This window comes from Hibiscus syriacus, unplaced genomic scaffold (assembly GCF_006381635.1).
Source record: "Hibiscus syriacus cultivar Baekdansim isolate YM2019G1 unplaced genomic scaffold, ASM638163v2 tig00001297_pilon, whole genome shotgun sequence".
Lineage (NCBI taxonomy): Eukaryota > Viridiplantae > Streptophyta > Magnoliopsida > Malvales > Malvaceae > Hibiscus > Hibiscus syriacus.
The window spans coordinates 19372-37387 of NW_024061862.1; the positions used below are offsets into that span (position 1 = coordinate 19372).

The window sequence follows — 18016 nt, forward strand, 5'->3', positions numbered from 1 at the left end:
ATAATGTGCACTCACCTTAGCTTTGCTTTGATTCGATTCTAATCCTTCAATTGATTCAGAACGGGATCACGTTCTATATCTACATAATCATACATAGATCTATATTAGTATTATAACTAATATACTTTAATGGTTCACTCTTTAGATTAAGAAAAATGCCAATTTCATCTTTCAATGAAAGTATGCATCGATGCACGAAAATCATCAACTATTCACTCAAATGCTTCATATTTCATCCCCTTTCATATTCCTAACTTTCATATACATGTTTAAACTCATTTATAATCAATTATCTCGTCTTTAACCTTAATATCCTCTCCTCTTTATTAACTTCAAGAATCATACCAGATTTTTAACATGTTTTAAATCTAATTCTAACACTCCATATTCCTTAATTAGATTGATGACAAGTCAAATTCCTTCTCAAAAATTCACTTACTAACGCTTTTCCAGAATTTCCTTAAGAAACTCATTTCTTTAATCTTTCATAACTTCTTTATCTTTTGATTTTAGGACAACTTAAGCTTTCCATAAGCTTAAGTATTACCTAATGATCAAAAACCACTCTTAAAATTAACAAATAATCAGCTAACAAGGAATCTTACCTTTGCAAGCTTGGCTCTTTCTTTCTCTCGTACATGAAGAAGAAGAAGAAGAAGATGAATAGAATATCTCTTCATCCTTATCCCCTCTAACATATATATCCTTATCATATTTATTTTTAATTCATTTATTAGTTAAATGACCATTTTGTCCTCTACTTCATTTGATAATTACTAACAACTTTTAGGATTTATATCCAGATAAATCATTGAACTAATCCATTCTTCTACTTTAATCACCAAATTCTGAAACTTTACCATTTAGTCACTAACCCATAGTTTGGGATGTTACAACTCTCCCCTTCTTATAAGAAAATTCGTCCTCGAATTTTCACTGCACATCTTAATAAGAACATATCTTCTAATGTTCTTATGTTGCTTCCCTGACTTATTCTTTCTTGTCATCATCAGAAACTCACTTTTCAATCCTTTAGTTTTCCAACTATCTTTTTCGTTTATACATTCATCTTCTGTTGCTTATCATATAAACAATACCCAGTAATACCAATCCATTGTTGTCTTTTCTCTCATTCGATTATGCATTTTTCCTTTGACCTTTCTAAAATTCCATATAATGTCACTCATCACGTTGACAGTAACATCCATCTAATCACTCTATATCATAAATCCATCTATTTCTTCATAACTCTCTAATTACCTTATAACCATACCAAACTTGTATTTCATCATCATTTGACCAAAACACAACTTTAAATCTTCTTCAATTGTGATTAAACATATACTTTAAGGAGTCAAACAATATTTTCACATCACCTTGCACACTTTTCGTGTTTCTATATCGAACTTATCATTTACACTTCCATACGAATCCTCACTTCATTCACTATATCACATTTACGTAATCAAAATATATAACTATATCCAATACAATTTCATCACAAAATCTTGTTAGTCAACGCTAACTCTTTCATTCTAAAGTACAAATCCTTATCATCTCCACACTCTTTCTTATACACAATACTATCCCTATGTTTCAAATTCATAACTTTGATTTCATTCATATAATGTTACTTATCCTATAGACAGTAACATCAATTCTCTTAATCATATGAGATTTTTATTCTCCAAACTTTTCATTCTGAGCTCTTTCTCTTTAAAGCTTTAACACAATTAACCATTTCTTGAAACGATAACAAATTCAAAACCAATAACACTCTTTTAATTTTAGGCGCAAGTCCTAAACAACAAATCACATGTATCATTTTCAGTCGGAATTAACTCAGCAGCAATTCTGCTTAGCTTATTAAACTTATAATCATACTCATACAAGGTGTAATTCCCTTGTTTCAAGCTCGTGTATTCCAGTTTCATCTGTCTTATAAACTGGTCATCGATGCACTTATTCTTGAACTCTTATACAATTCTAATCACATCATTTAATCTTTTAACGTTCTTATGGTGACAATTGTCCACCATACTCTAACTTACCAAAGTAGTAACAAAACTACTCAATTCAACATCTCCACTTTGAAGAAATGAAAACCTTCTATCATATCATTCAACCAAAGGTCTATAACAATAGAACCTTCCTCAAATCCACCCTTGAACTTAGGTGCTCCTAAATCTTTTAACTATCTCAATACATTCATTCTATGAGTTAACAAAATATAACATTGTAAACACATCGAAATATCATTCAACATCATGAATCATTCTCTAATCTTATACAGGCATTCCCTGAGGTTTTCACTCTTCTCCCTGCCTGGCCAGGGCAGGTGAATGCTATTACCTTCATGTCTATAGCCTTGTGTTTCACTTTGTAAACTCTCATATTTTCATGTGCTCATATCATTTCTTCTATCACATATCACGTATGCATATGCTCATCCAATTCATATTGTATAACATATGTCAATTGCATATGTTCACATATCATCTATCATATCATATAAACATATATATAAATTTCATAAATCATTCTCTGGTATTCACATATCTTATTTAACATAATAATTTAACTCTATTAACAAGACAATACACTCCTTACCCTATCAGATCAGAAAATTTTCTACTTTATATCGGCATGTATACTTTTTAAAACAATTTTGACTTCCTTTTTAGCCTAGAATCGGCTAAACCGTAGCTCTGATACCATTAAATGTAACACCCCCAACCCGTATCCAACCCGGATACGAGTCCGAAGTGTCACATTGACTTTTCAAACATTTATTCGTATAAAATAGTGAGTAATTTTAAAAACTTTTATAACATTTAACTTATTCAAAACATTTACAAAACTATTCAGAGCTTATACAATATATTCTTTTGATTACATGCCAACTAGAACTTTATATACAAAAATACATATTATTCACCTCTCTTCTGATCTGACATTCGGTAATGAGAACTGACCTACCTTGTTTCTCTTTACTTCTCTTTTCGCTTTCCAAACCTACGTGTGAAATAATCACATGCTAAGTCGATGACTTAGTGAGGCATTTAAAACATATAATATTTCATATAACATAAAGCATACATAAACATATATCATCATTATCATAATCTCTATCATTATCATTAAGAAACACATATAACATCATATGGTTCACGTAACACATTTCAAACCACTTACTTTTGATAACCATTTATAAACTCATCGTATACATATCACATTCAGTATGTTTGTTTAATCTCTTTATTAGCCCATGTACACTAGTGAGAACTTAAGGTATGTGAGTACATTGAGGTTGTGCACACATACGTTGTCACCACAGCTCATATAAATGTCCCGAAGGACCTATCCAGAGGTCATAAAGATCCTCAGTAACTGTCTATAGGTTTCAAAGAACCTAGGTAAACTGACCATATGTTCCTTAGAATATAGGTATACTGTCCATATGTCTCGAAAGACATAGGTAATTCTGTCCATATGTTCCGTAGAACATAGGTATACTATCCATATGTCTCGAAAGACATAGGTAATTCTGTCCATATGTTACATAGAACATAGGTATACCCTTGACTCTTGGCATGCCAATTATACCCCTAGCTCTCATATCACATAACATGGGCATTATCATTTATAACATTTCATATCACTTGTTATTTCTCTTCTGTCACATACCACATGTATGTGTAACCATATATCTCATATCATATCACATGTATCACAAGTGCATGTATTCACGTAGATCATTTCATATGACTTATATCATTTCTCATTTGTTCATGTAACTCGCATGTCATATCATGTAACTTATAACACATATACCCATAACTTCATATCATATACTTATATCAATTCATACTTAGTCACATGGGTCATTTCTCATAACATATATTACATCACATATGTTCATGGGTATATCCCATAGCATAAACTTATATATGTATTTATGTGTATACTTTCATTTAGCCTATATATCAATGTCATATAACTTATCTCATAACTTATTTGATATTCATATATATTCTCATCTTATAACTTATATTACCTATGCATATAACCTTATGACTTATTATCAAGTACTCAATTAATGTTCCTATATGGTTCTATCTTTATCATATAACCTATGAATTATTCTTATATTACCCTATATCAACCATACTTTGTTTATCTCACTTTTCATATCATTCATTTATCACATATATGTCACTTTGCTTATGACACTTCTCTGGTTTTCATATGACATGTAAACCATTGTCATCTCTTGTTCTCATATAATTTCATATAGTCACTTATCACTTATCACATAGTTTACATCCTATGATCATAGAATCATATCAATAACACATATACTCATGCACACATATAAATCATAACAAACACATACCTCTATGAATTCATGCATTTTACTATTGGAAATAGACTTATCATAAGTCTTCTTTTCCATTTAACATCATATACCAAATAATGTGCACTCACCTTAGCTTTGCTTTGATTCGATTCTAATCCTTCAATTGATTCAGAACGGGATCAAGTTCTATATCTACATAATCATACATAGATCTATATTAGTATTATAACTAATATACTCTAATGGTTCACTCTTTAGATTAAGAAAAATGCCAATTTCATCTTTCAATGAAAGTATGCATCGATGCACTACTGATGCATCGGTACATAAAATGCATTTGATGTTGTTTTATCACTGGGATGCATCGATGCATGCCTTATGCATCGATGCACTAATTGCATTCGATGTTTCTATTTTAAAAGAGTGCATCGATGCACTACATGTGCATCGATACACCTTTAAACAAATTTCTGGGTTTTAACCTTGATGCATCGATGCACTATGAATGTGCATCGATGCACTCTGCCCAGAACCTCTTTTTGAACCCAAAAATCATCAACTCTTCACTCAAATGCTTCATATTTCATCCCCTTTCATATTCCTAACTTTCATATACATATTTAAACTCATTTATAATCAATTATCTCGTCTTTAACCTTAATATCCTCTCCTCTTTATTAACTTCAAGAATCATACCAGATTTTTAACATGTTTTAAATCTAATTCTAACACTCCATATTCCTTAATTAGATTGATGACAAGTCAAATTCCTTCTCAAAAATTCACTTACTAACTCTTTTCCAAAATTTCCTTAAGAAACTCATTTTCTTTAATCTTTCATAACTTCTTTATCTTTTGATTTTAGGACAACTTAAGCTTTCCATAAGCTTAATTATTACCTAATGATCAAAACCCACTCTTAAAATTAACAAATAATCATCTAACAAGGAATCTTACCTTTGCAAGCTTGGCTCTTTCTTTCTCTCGTACATGAAGAAGAAGAAGAAGAAGATGAAGAGAATATCTTTTCATCCTTATCCCCTCTAACATATATATCCTTATCATATTTATTTTTAATTCATTTATTAGTTAAATAACCATTTTGTCCTCTACTTCATTTGATAATTACTAACAACTTTTAGGATTTATATCCAGATAAATCATTGAACTAATCCATTCTTCTACTTTAATCACCAAATTCTGAAACTTTACCATTTAGTCACTAACCCATAGTTTGGGATGTTACAATCTTATATGGAACTTCGGTGCATTTCTACGCGGCACTACGGTGCAATTCTACGTGGCACTTCGGTGTAATTTATATGAGCTGTGGTGACAGCATTAGTACACAACCTCTATATACTCACATATCTATGGTTGTCACATGTGTACATGAGCTAATAAAGGAAATAATATAAAAGAACCTTGCATGATAGTATGTGATTGGTTTGCAATCTTTATGGTGTGAAGTGATATATGTGATATGGTGATGTGTATATAGCTTGGTTAAGAGGAATAGATGCAAGAACATATGACAAAAAAATAAAGAACGAAAATAAGACTAATAAAGAGATAATAATAAATATCTTACATATGATTTACATGTTTTGTGCTATGAAACGTGTTATAAGAATTATATGATGTGATGTGTCATTCCTTGATAAATGATATGCGTGTTATATGACAAAACTAATATAATAGGTACCAGATCAATTGTTAATTGGATTACTTATAATGATATATGATAAGAATATGTGAATGGTGTGTGTGTACAAGTGGATAGTGGTTGCATGACAGAATGTATGATTGTGTATAATATAATAAGTATAGATTATGAATGCATTAGTAGGAATTATATGTTTTTTATGCCTCACTAAGTCATCAACTTAGCGTGTGAGTATTTCACACGTAGGTTCCGGAAAGCTAGAAGAAAAGTGAAGATGAGCAAGACAGGTCAGTTACTTCTTACCGAAGATCAGATCAGAAAAGATGTCTTGAATTAGATGGATTCTGTATGTTGAATATAGTTGGCATGTACTAATTGATTGAGTTAAATAAACCGCTGTGACTTTAATGAAAGTTTTAAATTTTCTCGAGTTTTTTTCATGAGTCAAAGTTTGAAAAGTCAATGTGACACCTCAGACTCGTATCCGGGTCGGGTACGGATTGGAGGTGTTACAATTTCTGTCTATCAGCTGCTGCTTTGAGATTACTTTGAATTACTTGGACCTTTTATTCCACTTCCTGGAACAACTCAGGACCAAGAATTTCTTTATATTTAAGCTCGAACCAATTTAGGGGCGTACGACATCTTCTTTCATAAAGAGCTTCATAAGGTGCCATTTTGATACTTAATTGATAACTATTGTTGTACGCGAATTCAACAAGAGGCAAGTACCTTTCTCATGATCCTTTGAACTCGATAAAACAAGCTCTCAACATATCCTCCAAAATTTGGATTGTTCTCTAGGATTGCCCATCAGTTTGAGGATGAAACGTTGTACTAAAGTTCAACCGAGTTCCCAACGCTTTATGTAATGATTTCCAAAACCGTGAAGTAAATCTAGGATCTCGATCCGAAACAATAGAAACAGGTACTCCATGTAGACGTATAATCTCCCTGATATACAACTCGGCATACTTGTCCATGGTAAAGTCAACTCGTACCGGAATAAAATGAGTTGACTTAGTTAATCTATCTAGGGGCGTACGACATCTTTTTTCATAAATAGCTTCATAAGGTGCCATTTTGATGCTTGATTGATAACTATTGTTGTACGCGAATTCAACAAAAGGCAAGTACCTTTCCCATGATCCTTTGAACTCGATAACACAAGCTCTCAACATATCCTCCAAAATTTGGATTGTTCTCTGGGATTGCCCATCGGTTTGAGGATGTTGTACTAAAGTTCAACCGAGTTCCCAACGCTTTATGTAATGATTTCCAAAACCGTGAAGTAAATCTAGGATCTCGATCCGAAACAATAGAAACAGGTACTCCATGTAGACGTATAATCTCCCTGATATATAACTCGGCATACTTGTCTATGGTAAAGTCAACTCGTACCGGAATAAAATGAGCTGACTTAGTTAATCTATCTACAATTACCCAGATGGAATCTCTTTTATTCGGAGTCAAAGGTAACCCCGTTATAAAATCCATTGTTACATTCTCTCATTTCCACTGAGGAATAGACATTGGTTGCAATAATCCTGACGGAACTTGAAGCTCAGCTTTAACTTGCTGACACGTTAAACATTTGGATACGAATTCTATAATATCTCTCTTCATTCCAGGCCACCAATATCGACTTTTGAGATCCATATACATTTTGTTTCCTCCATGATGCATGGTCAATGGACTACAATGAGATTCCGTTAACAAGTTTTTCTTTAACTCATCGTCATCTGAAATCACTAGTCTCCCTTTATAATATAGGTTCCCATCAGCTTTCATTTCATAATTCGTAACCTCTTCATTCCTTATCTGTTGTAGCTTCTTTGAACACTTTTCATCTCTAGCCTGTAATTATTTAATTCGATCTAGCCATGATGGCTTGAGAGTTAACTCTGCACATATTGCACCGTCTCTACTTAACGATAGTCTGACATCCATAGCTCGTAAGGCTGCAAACGTCTTCCAACTTAAGGCATTTGCTACCATTTTTTTCCTAGATGGAAATCAATCACTACATCGTAATCTTTTAAGAATTCCACCCATCTCCTTTGTCTTAAATTCAACTCTTTCTGAGTCATCAAGTACTTTAAACTCTTGTGATCTGTATACAAGTAGCACTTTTCACTATACAAATAGTGACACCAGATCTTAAGTGCAAACACTACTGCAACCATTTCTAGATCATGCGTTGGATAATTTTCGTGCGGTTTTAATTGTCTCGATGCATACACTACCACTTTTTCCTCTTGCATTAACACGCATCCCAAACCATTATGAGTCGCATCACTGTACACTGCATAGTTCTTGCCAGATTCGGGTTGAATCAACACTGGAGCTTCTATTAAAATCCTCTTTAGCTTTTCAAAACTCTCTTGGCACTCCGGAGTCCACTCAAATTTTACCTCGTTCCTCAATAATTTAGTTAGGGGTAATATTATTATCGAAAAGTTTTTAACAAACCTTCGGTAATAACCAGCTAACCCCATAAAACTCCGGACTTCTGACACATTTTTTGGAACTTCCCACTCTAAAATGGCTTTGATCTTTTGAGGATCCACTCGAATTCCTTCTGCAGAAATTACATGTCCAAGGAACTTCAATTTCTTAAACCAAAATTCACATTTAGAGAGTTTAGGATAAGCTCTCTCAAAGTCTGTAAAATAATTTTTAAATGCCAACTATGCTCTTCTTCCGACTTTGAATACACTAAAATGTCATCGATAAACATCACTACAAATTGATCCAAATAAGGTTGAAATATTCGGTTCATCAAATCCATGAAAGCAGCTGGAGCATTTGTAACTCCAAATGGCATTACGATAAACTCATAGTGACCATATCTCATTCGAAATGTTGTCTTTGGAATATCTTTATCTTGAATCTTCAATTGATGATAACCAGAACGTAAATAAAATTTCAAAAACACTGAAGCTCCCTTTAACTGATCAAATAAATCGTCAATTCGGGGGAGTGAATACTTGTTCTTGATGGTCACTTTATTGAGTTACCTATAATCAATATAAAGACGCTTGGATCCATCCTTCTTTTTTACGAACAAAATTGGAGCTCCCCACGGTGAGACACTTGGTCTGATAAACACTTTGTCCAATAATTCTTATAATTGGATCTTTAATTCTTGTAATTATTTTGGGGTCATTATGTATGGTGTCATGGCGATAGGTACAGTTCCTGGCATTACCTCAATCTAAAATTCTACCTCTCTGTCTGGAGGTACACCCGGTAACTCTGCAGGAAAAACGTCAGGAAACTCTCTGACTATAGGAATTTCTTCAATCCCCTTCTCTTTAACTCTCACATCCAGCACACTAGCAATAAACCCTTGACATCACTGCAACAATAACTTCTTTGCCGCTATCACTGATATTACATTAGCTAATAGGTTCCATCATTCACTAAATACAATAACTTCGATACCTTATGAACTTCTCAACCTTACTCTTTTCAGTCTACAGTCAACATTAGCATAATAATGATATAACCAGTCCATTCCCAGTATCACCTCGAATTCATCAAAAGGTAATTACATCAGATTAACAGGGATTTCAATTCCCTGAATCTGTATGGGACACCCTCGATATACCATATTGACCCGAGCACTGTGCCCTAACGGATTAGTCACTATCACCTCGTTGCTAGTAGTTTCTAACTGAATATTTAATTCTCTCATTAACTTACTACAAATTTAAGAATAAGTAGACCCTGAATCAATTAATACAAAAACATTCTTGTCGTACAGTTGAAAGGTATCTGCTATAATCTCCGGGTCATCTCTATCATCGCTAGTCTTGAGATTATACACCCGAGCTGTGGAGCATATCTCTTGTGGAGTCGAGGACTTTGACTGACTTCTTCCTCTACCTCTACCTCTTCTTCTCAGAATAACTAAGACAGACCTCTCTGGCTGTACCGATTCACCAGCTATCATAGGACAACCCCGAACAAAATGTCAGGTGTCCCCACATTTAAAACAAGCTCCAGAAATCATTCTACATATCCCCGAATAGTTCATTCCACAATGCGGACATTGCCTGACTTGGCTCGGGTTAAATCTCCCATCTCCAGATCCCACTGACTATGTCTGTCGACCCCTCATATGATTTGATCCCCTTGTAGAAGATGCAACTGACTCTGATCTCGCTTGGGGTCGAGAACTCACATCTCTGCCCCTTTTTGATGGTGCAACACTTAATGATGCGCCCAATCTTTTTAAAGTCTGAGCTCGGGAATCTTCGAACCTCTCATTCTGAGCTCTTTCCAGAGCTTTAGCACAATTCACCACTTCTTGAAATGAAGATAAGTTCAACACAATAAACATCTTTTTTTAAATGAGGACGCAATCCCTCTACAAACCACTCGCAAGCATCATTCTCTGTAGGAATTAACTCAGCAGCGAAACGGCTCAACTTGTTGAATTCACATTCGTACTCATACACTGTACGATTCCATTGCTTTAAGTTCATGAACTCTTGCTTCATTTTTCGGATGAACTGATCTCCGATATATTTATGCTTGAACTCCTCTAAGAACAAGGACCAAGTTACTTGATCATCAGATATTCTCAATGTAACGTTGGTCCACAAAATTCTTGCTTGCCCTCTCAGCAAGGAAACCACTCCATCAAGCTTATCAGCATCGGAACAATGAAGTCCCTCAAGCATGATTTTCACGTCATTAAGCCAAAGGTCTGCAGCAACAGGACCTTCTTCGGTTTCACCTCTAAACTCTGGTGCTCCTAAACCCTTTAATTACTTCGCAACATTCATTCTCGGAGTTGAAGTAACAGAAGGTTGGAAACTCGCCAATACCGCATCCAATGTTCTAAAGAACACATCTTGATCACTTACAGGCACTCCAGAGGGTGCCTGATCTTCACTCTGCCTGGTCAGGGTAGGTGAATTACTGCTTTCAACGGGCCTATTATCTCCCGCTTTACTCCTAGAGCTACCATGTTTGGACATCTATAAAAACATATCTATATCATTCTTATTAGCAAATCAGCATACTTACTATTCTATCTGATCAGAAGTTTTCACTATTTTATTGGCATGTATACATTATACGACAATTTAGACTCCGATTTATTCTGAGAATCGACTAAACCGTAGCTCTGATACCATTAAATGTAACACCCCCAACCCGTACCTGACCCATATACGAGTCTGAAGTGTCACATTGACTTTTCAACTTTGACACTTAAAGAAAACATGAAAATTTTAAACTTTCATTAAAACAAAATACGTTAATTTACATAAAAGAGACCACAAAATATAAAATTGATCAAAGCATTCGTAATTAACAACTTATTACATGCCAACACTCTATACACAACCAAAATACCTACTTTGTCAATTACTTATGATCTGATCTTTTAGTAGTGATGTTGTCATTGCCACTTCTATTACTGCTCTTCTTGTTTCTTGGTACCTACGTATAAATCACTTACACGCTAAGTCATAGACTTAGTGAGGCATAACATAAATATATGTATACACATGTATAACAATGAACTTATGAACATGCATTCTTATCATTGATCAGGACATTTCAACTTTCATGTATCTATTACACTATAACATATATGATGATAACATATACACATAACACATACATTCTCATGCTAATTTCACTTTAATTTATCTTTGGATTGCCCATATACATTATTGAGAATAGAAGGTACGCGAGTACACTGAGGTTGTGCACAATACTATCACCACAGCTCGAATAAAATCCCACTAGGGGCACTGAATATTTTTCCCAAAGGACCACTATGTCCCGAAGGACCACTGATAATCCCTCGACCATTGGCATGCCAATTATACCTACAGCTCTCATATTAAATAACATGGGCTTAATTATAATTACATTTCTCATTTCATATATCTTTCATCGCTGTCCATGTAAACACATAAGTCACTTCATATGATCATTTCCATTATTTCACATACCTGGAAGGGTTCCCTGATAATGGCATTCATTCATATAATATCATGTTAAATCATGAATGAAAAATGCATGGAATCACTATAACGTTAACATATATATATATATATATATATATGCATGTGCATGAATATGGAATCATAAATTCAATGATAATAGATAGACTTATGACAAGTCTTATCTCAATTCTATTTCATCTAGGATATGCACTCACCTTACCCTTGCTTTGACTCGATTCTAATCATTCGATTGTTTCAGAACGAGATTACGTTCTAAATCTACATAGTAATACATTGATACATATCAGTATATTAATTGATATATTCTAAACTATCACTCCTTAGGCTAAAAGACAGCTATTTTCATCTTTTAATGAAGGTATGTATCGATGCACTACACCATGTATCGATGCATCCCTTGACGGGTGCATCGATGCACTATCTATGCATCGGTACATAAATCCCATTCGATGTTTGTATTTTAAGCGGGTGCATCGATGCACTACTTGTGCATCTATACACTGATGGCGTTCAATGTTTTTATTTTAAAGGAGTGCATCGATACACCTTGAACAATTTCTGGGATTTTACCCTTGATGCATCGGTACACATTGAATGTGCATCGATGCACATAGCCCATAAATGTTATTTTAGCACGAAAATCTCTTCATAATCTTCTCAACACTTTATATTTGCCCTCTTTTTATATCCTTAACTTGCATACACCTACTTAAACTAATTAATACCCATTCAATACCTCTTAAACTTAAAAATCCAATCCTCCACATATATTTCAAGAATCTCCGTCAATTTCCAACATGTTATAAATCTAATTCTAACACTTCGTATATCTTAATTAAGTCGATGACAAGTCAAATTCAACCTCCGATTTCAAATATGAACTCTATTTTAAAATTCCATTCAAGAACTCCTAATCTTTAATTCTTCCTACACCCTTCATCTTGTTGCTTTAAAGCAAATTAACTTTTCCTTAAGCTTAATTAGCATCTAATGAGCAAAACCAAACTTAAATTTTAGCAAACAATTAACTCATAAGAAATCTCACCTTTGTTTTGACCTCTTCACGTGTGGAGAAAGAAGAGAAGAAGAGAACTCTGGAACCTTGTGTTTTTCTTCATTCTTTTCCGCGTGTAGCTAATATATATATCCATTCTTTAATTATTTCCTTGCAAATGACCATTCTATCCTTCAATTTCATCTTCCTTGCAATTTAACCCTATACCAAATTACAATACTATTCAATTATTCTGCTTTAATTACTAAATTCTGAAATTTTACAATTTAGTCACTAACCCGGTATTAAGGTTGTTACACTTCTTTTAGAAATAAAAATTAAAATAAAGGTTTTTAAAGGTGACCAACCCTTAGCCTTTGCTATTTGGAATTGGATCAGGCGAAAAAAATATGTTTTAATAATTGTATATTATTAAATATTAATTTAAGAAATAAGAAATAAATTAAATTGAAATATAAATCCTTCAAATCTTTGTGCAGACTGATTTTAGTGTTTAAATTAATTAGAAAAATGAGTTATAAGGCTGCAGTTATGGCTATTCACAAAGGAATACTTAATCTTAGCTCCTTGATTCTCGTCTCTTTCTTCGATGGTATAATTTCTTTACGCATTTCCCTCCGTTTTCTACATGCATTCCTTTTAACAAATGAAATAGAGTCTGCGTATGCTTCTTTTTGGCTGATTTTGCATGTTGTTCTGAAACCGAAGATGGATAGGAAAGTCGGTGGGTAAAATCTGACTGGGGGAGAGATGTCAACTTCGCCGGGGAATGGAATCACACTGCCGGAAAATGGAATGGAGATCCTAACGGCGAAGGCAAACTTGTACAATATTTTTATATTATTGATATGATTGCAGTGTCGAGATGACCTTGAGAAATTTTATATCGCAGTTTTAACTCTTCTGTTTCAAGCCTTAATAATGGCTTTATGTTTTGTACAGGTATTCAAACTGGTGAACCTGACAAGTTATGTGCTTGAAGCCCCTTTCAGATTTTTTTCTTACCCTTTCAATTTTCTGTCAAGCATGAGCAGAAGCTTGTTTGTGGTGATGGTGTAATGAGACTGTTCAGTGGTGACATGGATCAGAAGGAATTCGGTGGTGAAACCCCTTTCAGGTTTTTTTTTCTCTTACCCTATGATCTTTAAACGATGTTATTATAGTCTAGGGATGGATCGAGAGGAGCTGACAGGGCGGTTGCCTCTGAAAACTTCAAATTCTTATATAAGTTTTTATAAGTTCGTCCTCTAACATAAAATTTTATGTCCGTCTATGATTATAGATTTACTGATTTCTTGTTATGTTGGTTGGGTGCAGAATGTTTTTTGGGGTCTTATATCTGTGACGGAAGAATAGATGCGGTTCTTCACTACGAATGGAAATACAACTAAATGGGAAATACCACTGTATAAAAAAGGAAGTTCACTGTGAGACTGACCAGCTCACTCATGTTTATACATTTATTCTCCCACCTAAGTGAAACAAAATGGTAGCTTGTACAATGATTGGAATCTTCTCCCATCCAAGAGAATCAAGGATCCCAACTACAAGGGCAAGGGGGAGGCACCAATGATCGACAACCCAGGTTTATTTCTATTTCTTGTGTAGTGTGTTATTTCTTTTTCTAATGAACAATATTGATGGTAAAATCAGCCATCGGTTCATTCTTTTAAGTTGGACGGAGAGTTATATAATTGGTGTAAAGATGATTGTTAGTCGACGATCTTTTGTAAAAGATAAGGCTCGCGTTTATATAATATACCAATGCAGCCTTCAATTCCTTCATTTATATAATATACCAATGCAGCTCAGGCAGCGCTTCAGGGTGGCCGTTGATCGCCAGAATTTTTCGCTCAAAACTCTCCTCCAGAAGCAATGGCCGTTCAGCGGTTAGACAGAGGCGATCTATGGAAGAACAAGGCTCGCGTCTTACAACTCCAGCTCAGGCAGCGCTTCAGGGTGGCCGTTGATCGCCACCGCCATTAGGTTTTCACTGACCGTTACTTCTCCTCCACGGTTCAACGCTGGCTCCGTCGCTTCCGCGACTTCCGCCGCGATTCTCTCCCTTCTTCCTCCGCTTTCTACCGTAAACGAGGTCGCTTCCCCGCTCTAATTTCCTTGTCTTCGATCTATTTTATTAGATTTTTTGCTTTTTAGGAAGCTTCCTGTTTTTTAACTTTTGATAATTAACATTATAGAGAAAAAGAATGCCACGAAGTAATTGTTAAAAAGCAAAATCATCCTTTATTCGCCCTCAGGAGCTTCTGTTTTTAATCTCATAATTTGAAATTTTTTAGATTTATTTGAATGTGTATCTTCAAAACCGTCGAATTTTTAGCTGATCAATTTAAGTTGCTGGCCTTGCAGTTACCAAGGACTTTAGCGCGGAGGAGGATTCGGCCATTTTTTGAATGCTTCAATCTGTAGCGGTTCCTTTGATACAATCGTGTCCAAGTATGTGATTGAGAAAATTCTGTTGTGTTATTTGACTGGTATTTCACAGTTTCTAGGAATTGATACAAGTTCTCTAATGTGGCAGGTTTATGGCCTTGAAAAATTACATGATGCCTTGCTTAATAGACCCAAGAACAAACCCCTTATAACGGTATAAACTATGGTTTTTGCTATTTATCTGTTTTAGCTTTTGTCTCGTTCATCAATTTTATGTTTGATCCTATTATTATATTTACAATATGCGGATGAAGGAATGCTTATTTGCAGGTTAGCAATCATGTTGCTTCTGTGGATGATCCGTTGTCATTGCTTAGCTGCTTCCTCCCAGAGTTCTCAATGCTCAGAACTTTAGATGGACCCTGTGTGCATCAGATCGATGCTTCAGTAATCCCGTGACATCTGCATTCTTTCGTTCTGTAAAGGTGTTGCCGGTGTCTCGTGGTGATGGGATTTATCAGATGGTATGCCTTTTAAATTTTGACATATTGTTAGCATGAACAGTATGTATTAAATACCGAGTAAGTTGATAACTACACATGCAAGTGCATATGAATTCGGATGCCTTGCTTTGGAGAATTTGTAGTATGTGACGAAAGAGGAAAACAAAGAGGAGTGACATTTGAACTTCTTTAAATTGGATATGATTGCTAATGTAGTAGTTTGATTGTAGACACAATCTTCAGTTTTATGAATGTGTATGCATGCTAGAATGTATTGGTTTACATGCATATCGTTTTGTGCCTTGAGACTTTATTTCCTTTTTCACTCAATTGAACTTCTTATGATGCATAAGTCATGTAATATGTTTGAGACCCCGGGATATCTGCACCTTCTTGTATGGTATATTAAGGTGAACCTGCATGTGTATGCCTTCATTTCTTAAACATGTGGCATCATGCCCATTTCATCATTTTGATTATAATGTTACAGGGCATGGACATGGCCATTTCAAAACTGAATACCGGTGGATGGGTTCACATCTTTCCAGAAGGCATTTGTTCTCGAAATGGTGGAAAGACAGTTAGATCTTCTAAGAGAGGTGTTGGGAGGCGAGAATTCTTCTCTTTATACAAATATATATACATCTTCCTTCGTCAGGAAATAAACAGACCCATCTCCTGATGAAATCTGTGTTAAAGAGATAATTTGTTCAATAAATGGAACTTTTATCTTATTTGTTGCTTTCCTTGTTAGTTAATATGTATTTTTAAAAACATAATTATGACGATGCAGGTTGGTTCTAGATGCTGACACTACAATTGTTCTGCCATTTGTTCACACTGGAATGCAAGATGTTATGCCAATTTCCCGAGGATTGGCAAGACGGTACGATCTTTTGCCATTACCATTTTGCTTAATATGCATTCTTTTGAATTTCACCTGCATCAGTCTAAATTTTATTATCTCTTGTGACTTTGCGATGCATTTACTTGTTGGATATATTGGGTTTTATGTCAATGATTACGTTTCCCACCAATTAGTGTTATGGCGAATTCATTTGTACATAAACTTTGCAGGTGACAGTTCTAATTGGAGACCCTATACATTTTGATGATCTGCTCAATGTAGAAGATACCTCAGATGCATCAAGAGGGAAATTATATGATGCTTTTGCATCTAGAATTGGGCACCATCTGCAGAATTTAAAAGTAAAAGTCGACAAATTAGCGCTCGAGCAATATATCGAGTTAGAAAACCATAACAAAGATGGTGCAGAATGTGCAGCCAATTTCTTGCACCAGGTAGATTGGGATCCATTTGGCTTAGGAAACCATGAATATATGGCAGCTGAATCCTCAGTAGAAAAAACCCAAGATCGAACAAAGCTGAATGATATCGGTCCTGAAGAAGCCACTCCAGATAGGTATTCAAGAATGGGATATTCTTGTGAAGATCGGTTCAAGGATTCACAACTATATGGATCCAATTGAATTAATGGGATTCGCAGCGAGAGGCTTGTTGATGAACCGGTGGTCGAAGGAAAATTATTCGAACATTGGTGACATACGCCCACTGAAGAGTTGGTAACGGTTTTTCGAAGCTAGTTTGTTACAACAATGGAATGCATGTTAAATTCCACCGCTGGGAACATGTAAATGAAAGATTTGATGTTTAGTGACTTTGTTAAACAGCAGTTTTGATCTATGCTAATATAAATCTCCAGCCATTTTATTTCAAATTTAGCAATATTTATATTAGATTTTACACATATTCAAATATAAATATAATATTATATCCCTCTAAATATTTATAAAAAAAAATGCTTATATACGATACATATTTATATAATGCTTATGAGTGTTATTTGTTCGGTTTAAAAGTTTAACCGGTTGAATAATAAATTGATTTGGTTAATAAGTCGAATAATTAGATGTTGGATTTAATGAGTTTTTTAAGGTCCAATTATTGGTTAATTATCGAAACAATTGAAAATATTAAATATTTATTATATTATATACTGTACTAAAATAAGATCCAATTACTTTACAAATTTTAATTAATTTAAAAGTTGAACAAATCAATTGAAT

The 18016-nt window shown here is 34.4% G+C and overlaps 1 pseudogene; it reads left to right on the forward strand.

Moving 5' to 3' along the window:
* The first annotated feature begins 6446 nt into the window (after positions 1 to 6446).
* On the forward strand, positions 6447 to 17630 carry LOC120124580 (annotated as a pseudogene).
* Positions 17631 to 18016: the final 386 nt, after the last annotated feature.